We start from the raw sequence: 17,940 nt of genomic DNA, 5'->3' as shown, positions 1-17,940 counted from the left end.
CTGACACTTTTGAGCATTTGACTTCAGGCAAATCACCCAACATCTTGGGATCTCTACTTCTCATCTATAACACAAAAGCATTGCCTAGATGACCTACATAGTCTCTTCCAGTACTATTGCTCCACACATATGATACTCAGTTTCTAAATTTCAAAGCATCTACCTATCAGCTGGGGGGAAATCTATCTATTTAGCATAATGACGGTTTACTGGATGAGGGGTGGCATAGGATTCTTAAGTATGCCTGTGTACTTATTTCTCCCCTTTCCCTTGGGCCATGTGTGATTCTCATACTTTCTGGGGAAAGAAATCCAACAGGTGGGGCTCAAAAATGGACCAAATATACTGTGTCACCTGTTTTTAAATCAACCCTCAAAGTGGATTTTTCTACATTTTAAAAAATTAAAAATTATTTTAGAATGTAAAAATAACTCTTTGCTGGACCACAGAAAAAGCTGCAACTTCCAGTCTGCTTCCACCAGCCCCTGATCTTTAAATAGGTCTATATTTCTCTGAATGTGGATGGTATTTTCTATAATAAGTCTCTCAGGACTTGATCAGTGAATTCTTAAGAGGACCTTCATCCATCATAGTTGATCATCTCACAGTATTGCTATTAATGTGCACAGTGTTCTCCTGGTTCTGCTCACCTCACTCAGCATCAGTTCATATAGGTCTTTCTAAGCTTTTCTAAATCTGGCTAGACATGATTTCTCACAGAATAATACTCCAGAATATTCATTTATCATAACTTGTTTAGTCATCCTCCAGTCATTGATGAGCACTCCCTTAATTTCCAGTTCTTTGCCCCTGCAAAAAGAACTGCTAAAATATGTTTTTTGTACATTTGGGTTTTCCCCCCTTTTTGAAGACCTTTTTGGAACATAGACCTAGTAGTGGTATTGCTGTATCAAAGCTTATGCACAGTTTTATTGTCCTTGGACATAGTTCTTAATTGTTCTCCAAAGCAGTTGGATCAGTTTAGAACTCTACCAACAGTATATTCTTCTCCATATTTTCCCATGTCCTTTCCAACATTGATCATTTTCCTTTTTTCATTTTAGCTAATCTGATACATGTGAGGTAGTACATCAGAGTTGCTTTAATTTGCAATTATCTAATCAATAATGATTTGGGGCATTTTTCATATGATTATAAACATCTTTAATTTCTTTGTCTAAAAACTGCCTGTAGGGTTTACTAGGTGGCGCAGTGGAATAGAGCACCGGCCCTAGAGTCAGGAGAACCTGTGTTAAAATCCAGCCTCTAAATAATTACCTAGCTGTCTGATCTTGGATAAGTCATTTAACCCCACTGCCTTGCAAATCCCCTCCATCCATAAATGAATGAAGGAATGAATGAATGAATGAATAAAACAAAAACTGCCTGTATATATCATTTGACAATGAATCACTTGGGGAATGACTTGTATTATTATAAATTGGACTCAATTCTCTATATATTTTAGAAATGAGGCCTTTACCAGAAACACCAGTTGTGAAAATTGTTTCCCAGCTTTCTGCATTGCTTCTAATCTTAGCTGTTTTGGATTTATTTATGCAAAACCTTTTTAATGTAGTGAAAAGCATTCATTTTGCAATTTATAATGTTTTCTATCTCTTCTTTGGACATAAATTCCTCCCCTCTCCATAGATTCAAAAGATGGACTATTTCTTTTTCTCCTAATTTGCCCTTTGTGTGTAAATTACCCTTTGTGTCTAAATCCTGTGAGTCTAGGCCTAATTTTTGTCATGTTATTCTCCATTTTTCCCAGAATTTTTTGTCAAATAGTGAGTTCTTATCCCAGAAGCTAGAGTGATTACTAAAGTCCTTTATTACTATTTCTGTTTTACCTAATCTATTCCACTGATCTACTTCTCGATTTCTTAGCCAGTACCAGACAGTTTTGATGAATATCCCTTTATAATATAGTTTTATATATAGTACAGCTAGGCCACCTTCCTTTGCAGTTTTTTGATTAATTCCCTTGATATTCATGAATTTTTGTTACTCTAAATGAATTTTGTTACTAGTTTTTGTACTTGTCAGATAGTTTTATAGTCCTTTGATTGGTATAGCACTGAATAAGTAATTTAATTTAGATAGAATTGTCATTTTTTATATTATTAGCTCAGTCTCCCCATGAGCAAATAAGATTTTTCCAATTGTTGAGATCTGACTTTTATTTGTATGAAAAGTGTTTTGTAATTTTGTTCATATAGTTTCTTAGATTCCCAAGTATTTTGTTATCTACAGTTACTTTAAATGGAATTTATGTTTCTGTTTCTTTCTCTTGTACTTTATTGGTCATATAAAGAAAAGATGATGATGTATATGTGTTTATTTTACATCCTGTTACTTTGCTAAAGTTGTCAATTGTGTCAAGTATGTTTTTAGTTGATTTCCTGGCATTTTCTAGTATACTATTTTATCATTTACAAAGAGTGAAAGTTTTGTTTCCACATACTATATTTTATGATAGTGCTGATAATGGGCATCCTTATTTCGTCCCCTATATTACTGGAAATGCAGCTATTTTATCCCTATTACATATTATAGTTGCTGATAGTTTTTAGACAGATAGTGCTTACCATTTAAAGGAAAACTCCATTGATTCCCATGCTGTCTGGTGGTTTTAATGGGAACGAGTGCTGGATTTTGTCAAAGGTTTTTTCAGCATCTACTAATAACAATCAAATGACTTCTGTCAGTTGTTTTTATTGATATGGTCAATTATACTGACCAATTTCCTAATTTTTAACTATTCCTGCTTACTTGGTATGAATCCTACCTGATCATAGAGCATTTTCCTAGTAATAACTTGCTGTAATCTCTTTGCTAAAATTTTATTTGCATCAATATTCATTAAGGAGATTGGTATATATTTGTCTTTGTCTATTTTGACTCTTCCTGGTTTAGGTATCAGCACCATGTTGGTGCCATAAGAAGAATTTAGTCAAACTCCTGCTTTACCTGTTATTTAAGATAGTTTACATAGATTTAGAATTAATCATTCTTTAAATGCTTGATACAGGTAAATCCATCTGACCTTGAAATCTTTTTCATATGGAGTTTATTGATGATTTCATCAATTTTTCTTTCCTGAAATGGGGTTAAGTAATTGATTTCATCTTTTGTTAATCTGGAAATTTTTTATTTTGTAAGTATCCATTTTGTAAATATTTTTGTAAATATTTTGTGAATATTGTCAGATTTCTTAGCATAGAGTTGGGCAAAATAGCTCTGAATTATTATTTTAATTTCTTCCTCATTTGGTGGTGAGTTCAACTTTTTCATTTTTGATACTATAATTTGGTTTTCTTTCTTTTTTACAATCAGATTAATTGAAGATTTGTCTATTTTATTGGTGTTTTCATAAAGCCAATTCTTAGTTTAACTTATTAATCCAATAAGTTTTCTTTCAGTTTTATTAATTTCTCCTTTGATTTTCAGAATTTCTAATTGTGTATTTAATAAGAGATTTTTAGTATATTATTTTTCTAGCTTTTTAAGTTACATGCCCAATTCATTGATCTCCTTTTTCTCTACTTTATTCATATAAGTATTTAGAGATATAAATTTCCTCTTACAACTGCTTTGACTAAAGCCCAAAAGTTTTGGTATGTTGTCTCATTGTTGTAATTGTCTTGGATGAAATTGTTGATTTGATTATTTCTGTGTTATAATGTTGTTTGATCCACTCATTCTTTAAAAATTAGGTTATTTTGTTTCCAATTGATTTTATTTGAATTTTTATTACATGTAATTTTTATTTCATTATGATCTGAAATGGATGCATTTAATATTTCTGCCTTTCTCCATTTTATTTTGAGACTTTTAATGCCCTAGTACATGGTCAATTTTACATAAATGCTGTGTACTGCATGACAGGTATATTCCTTTCTATAAAATTTAATTTTCTCCAGAAATTTCTCATCCAGCTTTTCTAAAATTCCATTAACCTTCTTAACCTCTTTTTTGTTTATTTTGTGGTTAGATTTATTTAATTCTGAGAATGAGAGGTTGAGGTCCTCACTAATATAATTTTGCTCTCTTTGTCTCCCTGTAACTCATTTAGCTTCTCCTATAAGAATCTTAATGCTATACCATTTGGTGCATATATATTTAGTATTTATATTATTTCATTTGCCTAAGGTTCCTTTTAAGAAGCTGTAATTTCCTTCCTTATCCCTTTTAATGAGATCTATATTTGCTTTTCCTTTGTCTGAGATCAGGATTGCTACCCCTGCTTTTTGTACTTCAACTGAAGCATAATATATTCTGCTCCAGACTTTGACCTTTACCCTGTGGGTATCTTGCAGCTTCATGTGTGTTTCTTGTAAACAACATATTACAGAATTATACTTTTTAATCCACTCTTCTAACCACTTCTGTTTTATGGGTAAATTCATCCCATTCACATTCACGGTTAAGATTACTAATATTCTATTTCCCTCCATTCTATGTTCCCCCTCTTTGTACTTTTCTCTTTCTTTCCCCCTATCTCTCCTCACCGATGTTTTGCTTCCAACTACTGCCTCTTTCACTCTGTCCTCCCTTCTGTCAGACCTTTTCCCTTTCCTCTTTTACTTTACCCTTATTTTTGCTTTTCACTTTTACTTTCACCTTCCCTTTTACCAGATTCTCCTGTCTCTTTCTTTCCTCTTCCCCTACTACCTCTCTGTAGGATAGGATAAATTTCTAAATCCAATTGGAAGGATATTATTTTCTTCAGTCAATTTTTCATCATTTTCCTCCATGACCCTCATTTCTTTTCTCTATTTTTCTTCTTCCTCTCTTCTTTTGTTTTTAAATTTCTTTTTGAGCTATTCTAAGAGGTCTTTTTGGATTTGAGAATAGTTTATAAACCCCGTTGAGGCTTCATATGTAGGAATTTTGTCTCAGATGGCATTTTTTATTGTCACAGTCAGATATCTATGGTTAGTGCTTTGTTGTTGATGTTATTTTGCTCATTTTTATAGTTAAGCTGTTTTCTTGAGTCACAGGGGATATAGTCCCAGGTTTTTTTCTTTTGTTTTGCGGGTTGGGGACTTCTCCCTGGCTTACTGCTTGCCTGTGGCATTTCAGGAGCTAGTTAATGTCTTACCCCTATGTTAGGATAACCAAATCAAGTCCCACCTATTCCAACCAGTGTTTCTGAAGCTTGAACTTTGTCTTCTGTCCTGAGGTTGGGACCTTCACTGGTGAATTGCTGCAAGACTGGCTTGCTGAGACTAATTTTAGCTGTGCTGTGGGTAAGAGCTTCCTCCTGGCTTTCTAGCTCTTTTACCTAAGCTGGATTAAACTCCCCCTTTACCCACATGAGATAGAACTTTACTGAAGTTTTTCCATGATATTTTGAGTTGAGAACATGTTTCACTCCATTTAGCTGTAGGTTCTGTGCCTATGCTTCATTTAAAGTTCTTTTTGGGAAAAGCTCCAGGTGCTTCCTAGCTTCATCTTGGTTCTGCCCTGAAAGTGTTATATTCTGATTTGAGATGAATCTAAAGGAAACATATTCTTTTATATGAAATATTTGCCTTTGTAACAGAAGAGGATAAACTGTTGATCTAGATATTTGCCACTTTTCAAGGTCTCTTGTATACAAGAGAATACTGCTCAGTAGGATGCTGAGTCAGAAGGCTTGGATTTAAATGCTGCCTCTGCCACTCATTCCTGGTTATCACTTTCCTAATGTGGAAAGTGAAGAGGTTAACCTGGAAGACTTTTTGAGATTATGACTTTGAATATATGATTTTGGTACATAGATATATGCATTTATAAACTAGGTAAAAACCTACATAGGCTGGAGGATATAGTCAAAAACAGAAAGAAAAGTAGTGCTTAGGAGAGAATGTCTATGGTTTTCTTAAGGATAATCTTTGCCCTTTTCCAATGTGTCTCCAAAGTTAGAAATCTTAGCTTCTCGGAAATACCAATGCTGTGCAAATGGGCTAAGGTAGCACCTATTGGTGTGACTTGAGGGACACTAGGAAAACTTTTCAGCCACCAATTTTGACCCTCAATCTAACCCCAGAGCTTAAAATTCCACTATTAGCACTTTTATTTCTCCAGTTGAAATACAGATATTCGGAGAGGCTAGGTGATGCAGTGGATAGAGCACTGGCCCTTTCAGGAGTACCTGAATGCAAATATGGCCTCAAACACTTAATAATTACCTAGCTGTGTGGTCTTGGGCAAGACACTTAACCCCATTGCCTTGCAACCCCCCCCTAAAAATATAGGTATTTCTGAGGTAGAGATTAAGCTATTAATAGCATTAAGGACTTAGTGTGAATAGATTGATGGCTGAGAGTGGGTTTTGATTCGGTAGAAAAAGTTTAGATGGACGGAATGGCCTCATGGGGAAGGAGCTCTAGTTGGTCAACCAGATGATTTGGAAGGGAAGTCACAATAAAAGAAGAGAAAGGATCCAAAAGAGAAGATAGAAGGGGAATGGAAATAAGTAAGCTACCTTATAGCTGGGTGGAGGAGCCTATTTCTGTTGGGCTGTCAGCTAAAAAAGTTTATAATATTTTCTTCATTTCTAAACATGGGTAATGTCCATCCAGGTAATGTAGATATCCTGTGTTTACCCACCAGACGTACATGGCTCCTGAATGCATGCTTTGTTATATATACATACAAACACTTTTAGAACATGTGTTCAGTGGGATAAAAACTTTGAGCAACTGTCCATAGCAGTACCCTATGAAGTGGTGTCAAGGTTACATATTCTGATTGTGTGTGTGTGTGTGGGGGGAGTGGAACCTTTCTGTATTGGAGAAAGATTGGAAGCATATATAATTGAAGGCACATGGTAGAGGGAGAAAAGTCCTTTGAAGCAAAAGTCATAGGAAGAATCATGGGTGTAAGCATGCTGGAATATTTGGGAGCAACCAAGCCTGTGCTGGATTCTCCATCATCTCTACATCCCCAACCTACCCATTTTTGCCTAAGCCCCCTAGGAAGAAGTAGTGACATAAAGAGGTAGGAGGTGTTACCTGCAAACCTTTTGAACTGAAAAGTTTCGATCTGATGAGATAAGAAATGGGGAGCCACTGTCGATTTCTCTCCGGGAGAGTGACAGGATCAGAGTACTGTCTGAGAAAGATTATTGTTACTGTGGTGACAAAAGAAGAAATTAGATCAAGGAAAGGGACAACAGCATCCAACTGTTATCAGCCTTCTGTCTATCAACAGTGGCTCAGTCACACATTTCAGAAACACCTCTCTCCTGGTTTGCATTTGACACTAATTCCCTCTACTCTCTCTGAGATTGCTTTTATTTTTTTTACTTTTTTTTTGTTTCTCCCTGTCTAATACCAAGCGATCAGGATCTTGGGAACTTACAGTGAATAGCTCCCATTATTCTAAGGTGGTTGGAGTCATGTTAAGTGGGCCTGTGAGCTGAAACATTGAGGATAAATTTTTATTTTTTACTAATCATTTTTTTTGGTTTCTTTTGACTCTTGTGGGGATCTCAGAATTTTTAATGCCACTGTCCTTTATCATCAACACCCTCTATGCTCCCCCCTCCATCTTATATAACATGCTAAAACAGGCACACTAATTGATACAGCAAATTGAAGTACATGCTCCATTTTGCACCTGTGGTAAAAAAAAAAAACAATAAAAAACCAAAAAACCACTAAGCACCTACTATGTGCCAAATTCTTGAGGTACAAAGAAAAGTTAAAAAATGTTTCCAAAAGGAAAGATAATATGCAAACATCATTTGCTTTCATGAAATGAAGCTTACATATTGTGTTTAATCTCAATGATGACTCCCACACTGTTGATGTCATTGCACACATTATTGCATTCCTAGGGTTTTGAACTCTTTTTTTGAAGAGGAACTCCTCCATGAGTGACTCTGAATAATCATCTCCTGATTTGCGTTCTGCAAAGTAATTTTCTTAAAGTTGAGCATGCTTGCATTGTAGGGACAGGTGAATTATAGCACCTATGATTGGCCTTTTAAGAGTTTATCGGAAGGTATTTTGTCATTTTCTCTTTAACACATCAGGTTCAGGGTGGAGAAAGAGTTTGGATTCAAATAATTCTTCCCTTTGCTCCAGTTATATCTCATTTGAGCAGCCCTGTCTTTCATTCAGTCATAAGCTATTGCATCAGCCACCCCCCTTTTCCTTTTTTTTTTTTTTTTGGCACACCTAAAGAAGGTCAATTTCACCTTCTACAAAATTCTAGGCTGGCATGTAGTGATGCATTATAGTGGCTGGATTGGGATCGATGCTTTCAAGACAGGCTCCAACATCAATTACCTGGGTTGAGAATCCGAAGAGAGAGTAAAAAACAGTGGCTACTGAGTTTATGGGGGTGGTGATCACTTTCTAGGGGCACATTTTTCAGGTAGATTAAAGTATATGGGATGACCAAAGTCATTGCCCATAAATATGAGATGATGTTATCTCAATTTAGGATAGTTCTCAGGAAAAGCTTTTCTTTTCCTTTCCTTTTTTTTGAGGGGGGAGGGAAGGCAGCAAGGAAGAGGGCAATATAAAATGGGGAGGGGGAGAAGAGAAATTTCATTTTTATGGGTTACTCTTTTGAATTTGAGCTCGGTTGGCACCTTGACATTTTAGTTGCCGGCATATTAATGTGTAATCAGGAAAAAATGACTCTTATCCAAGAGTTGAAGTGAGCTTTACACTAAGTAGAATAGAAGTCTCTGTGTGTATATATGTGTCCACACGTGCATGTGTGTATATTATTTCATTCCACATACAGATCATTGGAAAGATCCGTGTAGGGTAGATGTCTATCGAAGGTCAGAGAGCTGTTTCACTCTTAATTCAATACAAGGCTAAACTGTTTGAAATACTATCCAAGAGAGGGGGAGGCTAGGTGGCACAATGGCTAGAGCACTGGCCCTGGATTCAGGAGGACCTGAGTTCAAATGTGGCCTCAGACACTTAATAATTACCTAGCTGTGTGGTCTTGAGCAAGGCACTTAACCCCATTGCTTTGCAAAAAAGAAATACTACCCAAGAGGGGAAAAAAGCCAAAATTTAAAATTTTCACAGGACTTTTTTACAAATATTATCTCACCTTGTCCTCACAATGACCCTGCAAGTGTTATTATCCCCATTTTACAGAAAAGAAAATTGAGGCAGACCGGTTAAGTGATCTGCCCCAAATCATATTTTTACTAGATATCTAAAAGTGCATTTGGACTTAGGTCTTCCTGACTCCAAAGGAAAAAAAAAAAAGTTTCCCTACTGAGGAATACTGGCTCTTTTCATCCAAGGGAAGTAGAGTCATCTGTCCCTATTGAAAGTCAGAAGAATTTTCAGCTAGGGTAGCACATTTTGGACTCCTTGGTTACCCTGATTGACTTTAAGCTTCTAATACCTTTCCAGTTTCCTCCCTTTCCAGGGTTTTCCAAACATAAGCGAACTTTCAGGGTATTGGTTTTGTTTTAACCTTAGTTCCTTGCTCCTTGCAAAGAACAAACATTCTGTATTTTTTTAATACAGAATCATAGAATCTCCCAATTGGAAGGAACTTTAGAGACCCTTGAGTTCAACCCACATTTGGATAAAAGTTCCAGCCAGGATCTGCCCAATAAGTGGTCATCTAAGCTCTGCTTGAAGATTTCCAGTGAGAGGCAACCTGTTGTTTTTCCTTTCAGCCCATTTCACTTTTGGATTTTTTTCGTGTACATCAAATCTAAACCCGTTTCTTTACAATTTCTCCCTGTTGTTCTGAGTATTGTCTTACGAGGCCAAGAAGAAATTTAACTCCTACTCCATATGACCATTCTTCACATAACTGAAGTCAGCCTCCGTGACAAGACTTCTCTAAGCTAAATATCTCCAGTTCTTTCAGCTTTTTCTTACCCTCTTGAACTCAAGACCTTTCATCATTCTAGTTGCCCTCCTTTGGAAGCTTTCCAGTTTTTGAAAATATGATTCCTGAAATATATGTCATACTTTAAATCAGGGCAGAGTTCAATATGCCTGCCATCTCCTTGGTACAACCTAAGACTATTTTGCCTGATCTGTCCAACGACTGACTAATGTTGAGTTTGTATCCCACTAACAAGGTCGGTTAGGTGTTATTAGCAACTAGGGTTCTGGGCTTGGAGTCAGGAAGACCGAAGTCCAAATGCACTTTTAGATACCTAGTAAAAATATCATCTTGGGCAGATCATTTAACTGGTGTGCCTCAATTTTCTCTTCTGTAAAATGGGGATAATAAATAACACTTTCAGGGACATTGTGGGGACAAGGTGAGATAATATTTGTAAAAAAAGTGCTGTGCAAATTTTAAAGCATTACATAATTGTTTGTGGTTGTTGCTGTTATTCTTTCTAGTTCATTTTCAGTTGAATTACGGCTTATATCCATCTCATTTTGTACTGATGAGGTTGATGTTTTTGAAACAAAGTACTTTTTTTAAGTTTTTTCAAGGCAAACGGGGTTAAGTGGCTTGCCCAAGGCCACACAGCTAGGTAATTATTAAGTGTCTGAGACCGGATTTGAACCCAGGTGCTCCTGACTCCAGGGCCGGTGCTTTATCCACCACGCCACCTAGCCCCCCTGAAACAAAGAATTTTATCCCTATTAAATTTGATTATTTGATTTAATTCAATATTCTAGCTCCTCAAGATTTTTGTTAATGGCCTGATTCTGTGATATAATGTGTTGTCTATACTTCTTAGCTTGGTATTGTCTGCAAATTGAATTATCACACCATCTTCACTCTTATCCCAGTCAATGATAAATGTATGAAGCCGCCTTAGGCCAAGTGAAAATTATTTGGACTTTCCAATGGACATTTCCTTTAAACTTGACACCTGATCAGTAATGACTCCTCTTTGGTACTGGCCTTCCATCTCAGGGTATCAGCATCTGACTTACATCTCCCTATCTTTCCCACAAACATAAACATGAACCACTTGCTAAAATCTGAGTAAACTACATTGATAGCATTTCCTTGATCTATTGATTTGGTTGCCTCGGCAATAATAGCCTCCTAATTCTTTTCCCTTCTTCCAACCTCTCCCTTCTCCAATCTGGCTGCAAAAAATAATCTTAAAATATATATTAGCTCTGACCATGCAACTCCCCTGCTTAAAAGTCTTTAGTGACTCCCCTTTCCTTCTAGGATAAAATCTAAACTCCTTAGCTCCATATTTAAAGCTTTTCACTTTTAACCTCCAACCTCTCTTGCTAGCCTTATTTCACCTTGTTGTACTCTCAGTTTCAGCCCAATTAGCCCATGATTTGTTCTCCCTACTATTCTGTCTCCTGCCTTTAGATTTCCATTAAAGTTGCCCCCAACCCTGCTGCGCTACTACCAATATGAAATATTGTCTCTTCACATCTCCAGCTCTTGGATTTTTTTATATTTCTTCAAGTTTCACCTCAAGGGCTGACTGTAAACTGAAGCTTTTTCTCACTTCTCCATTTGATAGTATGCTTTTCCTCCTCATATGGTCTTGTCTTTACTTCTCAAAGTTAATTTTATAACTGCCAAATGAGTGTGAGCTCCCTGCCTAGAAAGGGGCCTTCCTGAAAGGCCTGTGAAATTGCCTATGAGGCATTTCCCCTCATTGCATTATTTATAATTAAGCTTTACTCTATAAATTGAATTGAATTTAGATATTTTTAAATAACTTTATTTTTTCAAGAAAAATTATTTTCTTCCCCTCTGACTGCTCTTCCTGGTTGTGACCAAAACCCTGTTACAAATATTCATAGTTAAGCAAACAAAATTCCTGCTGTTTTTAACCTTGCATTGGATTTAGCACATTGCTAACCTTATTGTTTTCACTGTGCCTCAGGTAATTCATAGGTCAACCAGGAATACAAGACTTTTCCATTGATCTATATGTGGAAGGAACCAGAAACCAGGTTAGTCTTCTTAATTGAGAAGCAAAGGGTTCTGGTGCTTCTGTGCGGGGTGGGCTTTCCTTGTGTTTGGATTTGTCTCCTGTATTTCCATTATAGCCTTCTTCCCGCTTCCCAATCTCAAGTTCAGAAGGCTTTCCTTGTTTTTGTCTGCCTCCTATAGGCAGTTTCTCCTGAGTGGGAGAGAGACTGATGACTACTTAGGAATCATGGCATACTGCTGCTTCTTGCCACCCAGCCCCACATTTCAGCTGCCTTGGTTTCCTTACCACCTTAGTGCTGGCCTCTCATGTATGACATTGAATCTTTATCTTATGATTCTAAACTGATATCTTTGTTCCCTTTTCTCATGTGACTTCCTATAAGACCACCCTAGAAGTTTGACATATTCTTGTTCAAGTCACAGTCTCTCCCTCCATTATGTTTTCATCAGCACCAGGTCTCCTCTTCAGTCAAATATCTCTTTCCATTCAAACTATAAACCTGTTGGTGATTGTTTCTCACAATTCCTATTTGCACCTCATTTAGTAGGATAGAAATAGCAATCCTATCTTATAAGTGATACACCCTATCTCTTGGCCCTTTCATTTGATGCACACCTTTCTTTGAGTGTCTGAGACTGGTTTCCCATGCAGGCACCATGCTATGGGGTTTGTGGATGGCATGAATTTCTTGATAATAGGTTTCTTAATATCACAATATCAAAAAGAAACCCCCCTGCCCCCAATATTATCCCTTTACACACCAAGTAATCAAGGCAGTTTTTATTTCTTGCTGCAGGTGCCCAAGGGCATTGTTATGTGTCTTGAAAAGTCTGATGATTAAAATGATTTCTAGCTTCTAGATGTGACTCTTACAGTCCCTTCAGTACTGTCCCTTCATTTTTAGGTACTTGTTTCTTCTGGAAGATCTAAAGGATAGAGGTTGCACAGCCTCCATCTGGAACTTTAGTTAGTACTTTGGGCCCCTGATCATCAGACTCTTCCTTGTTGAGGAAGAAGCAACTGACTTATTGGAGAAAAGAATCAATCTGACCAGACCCTCTCATTGGTGGCTACCCTACTAACATCTGCCTGATAACTCTATGCCTATTTAAATATATTTCCTTTTTCTTTTTTATTGATATTTTATTGTTTTACAAATACAGGTTATAAAAGTTTTTCAACATTCATATACATATGCATATTTTTAAGTTACAAAATTTCTTTCTACCTTCCCTTCCCACTCCCATCCCCCCAGCAGCTTACAGTACATACATATTTGTGATAAACATGTTTACAGATTAGTCATTTTCAGTTTGAAGAATTAGGATTAATGGAAAGAGATATATAAGAAATATTTTTATAATATGTTCATCAGATTCTGAAGGGTTTTAATTTTTTTAGTTTATGTTTTGGTTTTGTTCTGTTTTTTTTTTCCTGGATAGGGATAGCATTGTCCAAAGCTGGTCTAATAGAGTTGTCTTAGTTCTCTGAACTGCTGAGAGGAGATGCTTCCATCAAGGTTGACCATCTCTCAATGCTGTTGTTCTCTTGGCTCCACTTGTTCGTTCAGCATCAGATCCCATAAGTCATTTCATGCTTCTCTAGAGTCCGACCATTTATGGTTTCTTATAGAACAATAATATTCTATAGGATTCATGCACCATAACTTTCTTAGGCATTTACCAATTGATGGGCATCCCCTCAATTTCCAATCCTTTGCCACTACAAAAAGAGCAGCTATGAATATTTTGGAACATGTGGGACTTTTTCCAATTTTTATGATTTTTTTCTGGATATAGGTCTAGAATTGGAATTGTTGTATCAAAGGGAATGAACAATTTTATTGCTCTTTGAGCATAGATCCATATTGCTCTCCAGAATAGTTGAATCATTTCACAACTCCACCAGCAATGGAACAATGTCCCAATCTTCCCACAATCTCTTCAACATTGATCATTTTCCATTTTTCTCATCTTGAGCCAATATGATAGGTGTGAGGTGATACTTCATAGTCGTTTTAATTTGCATTTCTCTAATCAATAACAATTTGGAACATTTTTTCATATAATTGTATGTAGCTTTAATTTCTTCATTTGAAAACTGTCTATTCAATTGACCATTTATCACTTGGTGAATGACTTGTAAACTTATAAATTTGATGCAATTCTTTATATATTTTAGAAATGAGGCCTTTATCAGAAGTTTTAGTTGTGAAGATTGTTTCCCAGCTTTCTTCTTTCCTTCAGATTTTGGCAGCACTGATTTTATTAGTGCCAAAACTTTTTAATTTAATATAGTCAAAATCATTCATTTTGCAGTTTATAATGTACTCTATTTCTTGTTTGGTCATAAATTTGCCCCCTTTCCATAGATCTGATAGAGTATTTCTTGATCTATTAATTTATCTGTGGAGTACCCTTTTATGTCTAAATCCTGTATCCATTTTGACTTTATTTCAGTATAGGTTGTGAGATGTCAGTCTATGCCTACTTTTTGCCATACTATTTTCCAGTTTTGCCAACAATATTTATCAAATGGTGAGTTCTTATCCCAGAAGTTGATGTCCTTGGGTTTCTCATGTCATTTGTTACTGTTTCAATGAACCTGTCCTAATCCACTGATCCATTACTCTATTTCTTAACTAGTCCCAGCAAGTTTTTAAAAAAATTTATCTTTTTCAGGCAATGTGGTTAAATGACTTGCCCAAGGTCACACAGCTAGACAATTATTGAGTATCTGAGACCATATTTGAAATCAGGTCCTCCTGACTACAGGACCAGTGCTCTTTCCATTATACCACTTAGCTGCCACCTACCAGGCAGTTTTGATGACTCCCACTTCATAGTATACTTAGGTATCTGGTAGAGCTAGGCCACCTTTCTACACTATTTTTTCATCAGTTCCTTTGTTATTCTTGACCTTTTGTTGCTCCAGATGAATTTTGTTACTATTTTTTCTACCTTGGTAAAATAGTTCTTTGATAGTTTGATTGGTATGGCACTGAATAAGTCGTTTAATTTGGGTAGACTTGTCATTTTATTATATTAGCTCAACCTACCTATGAGCAATTGACATTTTTCCAATTATTTTGATCTGACTTTATTTGGGTGATAAGTGCTTAATAATTTTGTTCATGCAGTTTCTGGGTTTGTCTTGAATGGTAGATTCCCAAGTATATAATATTGTCTACAGTTACTTTAAATGGAATATTTCCTTTTTCTTGGTACTCACTGGATATTGAGAGCTGCCCAATATCCTCTTTTTATAAGCCTCGATTATTTTGAAGTTTGTTCCCATTTAACCTTGGACACAGCGTGAAAACGTACTATCCTTGTGACCTTTGGTGATTACTTCACATTCCAGTGTTCTACCTAAGTTTTCTCTGTGAAGATTTGACTCTTTGGGTTCCAGGGGGGGAGTATGGTTGAAGACCTGAGAGGAAAAAAGCTGGGCTGATGATTAGACCGTTGAGAGTCAGGCTTGGATATACAGTGTTATGGCAGCCTAGCATAGCTGGAGCACCATGGTTGCCTCAATGATATGGAAGGGAAGCCACATTCAAAAGGCCAAGGATTCCCACAGCATTCAGAACAGCACCAGAATTCCTGTTTCTTATCAAATTGGACCAAGAGGTGAGGCAGTTCTGGAAAAGGCAGTGAGAAGGATGTCTTTGCACAATATTTCCCTCACTATAATGAGCATCATATGTATATAATAGCATGATCCTTTCCACTATGGACAAGTACAACTACTACTACTATTATTGCTGCTGCTACTACTACTATTAACAGCTTCTAAAGTCACTTCTATCTCCAGATCTATAATATTTTTATTTCTTCATTCTAAGCAGTGCCAATCCTTTTCCCTTTCCCAAAAGGATCTCTTTTAATTTTTAATCTTTGAAATAACTTCATTTTCTTCATCTATACTCTTAAAAAATCTGTTGACTAAACTTGTATGCCTCTATCCTAATAAGAGCCTTTGTTGATATGGAAGGAAGGATCTTTTAGGTACATGATAATAATAATGGACTTTCTGTAGAGCCCCTGGATTTCTGCATACTTCTGAGAGTATTTTAAGTCCTTTTTTTGTATTTTCACAATAAGTGTGATTTATTACACTTGCATAGTTGCCAAAAATATTGCAGTATCTTTTAAATCCATAGTGTCAAAGTGCCTTAAATGTATCAGAGAAAAATAAATTAATGTATTTCATTACTATAAAATCATTTGTAAAAACTTGTAGGATTAGGAATAATAATTCACATTCATTTTTGAGAGCATGGTTTACCTCTCTTGCTTAAAATGCATTAAAAAAACCCTCAGGGAAAGACAGTATTCTTATCCTGGCTTAGAGCAATCTCAGTGATGCTCAAGTGGATTCATAAAAAATTTATTAAAGACCCTTGCTTTATACAGGCTGCTGTGTTTTTTATACTATGGGCCCACCCATTGGGGGGGGTCTTGGCCCTTGCCAACTGGGAGATTCTCTGACCCTAGGGCTGAGGAAAAGGACATTATTAGCTATATTAAATATTATGGAGACATTAGATAAGTCAATTCACAAGGATAGATTCTTTCATCCCCTCCAGTCATATTTCTGGAAGCACTCAATTGAGCTTTGGTGTTTTTGATGATGATGATGGTTGGCTAAGTAAATCCATTCTTTGTTTTGGTTCCTGAGGTGGTAGAGGCAGATGTAAAGTCCCAAGTTATTTTCTATACAAACCACTCTTCCTTTCTTAATGCCATTGTCTTCGGAAAGAACAGTGATTACTTTATAATGGCAAGGGCAACCTGGGTGGGGCAGCATTATCTCCATGACTGTCTCATATGTGGGATTTGAGACTGAACTAAGGGCAAGACATTACTTTTTTTTGGTTGATCATTGGATTAACATAATCGTTATTTCACAGTTATATCCTAATGAGTGGGGAGAGGTCCAATCCCAGACACTTGGCCTAGTATATACAGTCTGAGATACATAGTCAGACATTTCATCCAAGTGCAGCCTTGGTTTATGGCCCTAATTCCCTATTTTTGTTTCCCCAGGAACAGACTGGATGACTGAGGGGAGAGGTAGAAAAGGGAAAGAAGAGACTCTCAGTCCAAAAAGCTGCTAATTTAGCTGCCTATATTCTTGTTATTCAGAGAGTACTGACTAAACTATTTTATTTTTATTTTAAAATTAAACTGTACAGGTTTGTGACTATAGAGGAGAAAGATATTTAATTCATTTAAATCCAATAAATATTAATTAAGCACTTCCTAAGAGCAGAGTATTGTTGTACCTATTGGAGAGGATGCAAAGATTATTTAAAACAGGGTCCTATGCATAGGGATTTTTAATCTAATATGGTAGATATGATTTATGCACAAACCACTCAAGATACAACAAAATGAATGTATTGGGAAAGTAGAAATTAAGTGGTTATAGGCCCAGGCAAAACTACCTTGCCTAATTTCCATGAAGGTGTTGGGGATGCTCCCCATCCCCAGCCCCCACTTTCCATTTCATTACTTGTAATTAAACTTTATTCTTTTAAGTTGCCCAGGTGCTCAAGTAGAGACTGCTTAACCACTCACTGAGAATCCAAGCATCTGGTCAAGCATTGTATTACAGGACCTTTAACATTCTCTTGGCCTGGCACAAGCAGTCATGCTTTCATCCAATAAGGTCTTTCTTTGAGAATGAAATAGGAAGAGTATGTGTTTGTGTATGCATATATGTGTCTGTGTATTCTTCAAAAGGCTAGCTACGGTGAGTCTCTTTGATACGTCTAATAAGAACAGTATCTAAAATGTCATTCAACTGCTATAGATAAATAACTTCCAAAGGTTGTAAAGGAAAATGGAATAAAGGGGGGATTGTGATATGTTTTCACACAGAGAAATTGATTAGGGAGGGAGAGCTTGCCTAAAGTCAGTCTGAGAATACTTTTCTATAGCAAAGAAGTCATAGACTCTGGAGTCAGTTTCCATCCCCTACAAATAGAGGAATCACTTCCTTTTGGTTTTGGTAAATCTTCCAGTGCCTATAAGATCCTGTCACTATCCTTTCTCTGACCTTTGAAAGGA

At 36.4% G+C, this 17,940-nt stretch overlaps 1 protein-coding gene across 3 annotated transcripts in view; it reads left to right on the top strand.

The window, feature by feature from the left end:
- The first annotated feature begins 5,190 nt into the window (after positions 1–5,190).
- TENM1 (teneurin transmembrane protein 1) overlaps positions 5,191–17,940 on the top strand; it is a 1,637,812-nt gene continuing 1,625,062 nt past the window's right edge. For all 3 annotated transcript variants that reach the window (XM_074202813.1, XM_074202814.1, XM_074202809.1), the window contains exon 1: positions 5,191–5,255. The gene's annotated coding sequence lies outside the window, so the exon portion shown is untranslated. The remainder of the gene's footprint in view (positions 5,256–17,940) is intronic.

This window comes from Macrotis lagotis, chromosome X (genome assembly GCF_037893015.1).
Source record: "Macrotis lagotis isolate mMagLag1 chromosome X, bilby.v1.9.chrom.fasta, whole genome shotgun sequence".
Lineage (NCBI taxonomy): Eukaryota > Metazoa > Chordata > Mammalia > Peramelemorphia > Peramelidae > Macrotis > Macrotis lagotis.
Note: the sequence above shows the minus strand (reverse complement) of the source record. Positions and strands in the feature narration are given on the sequence as shown.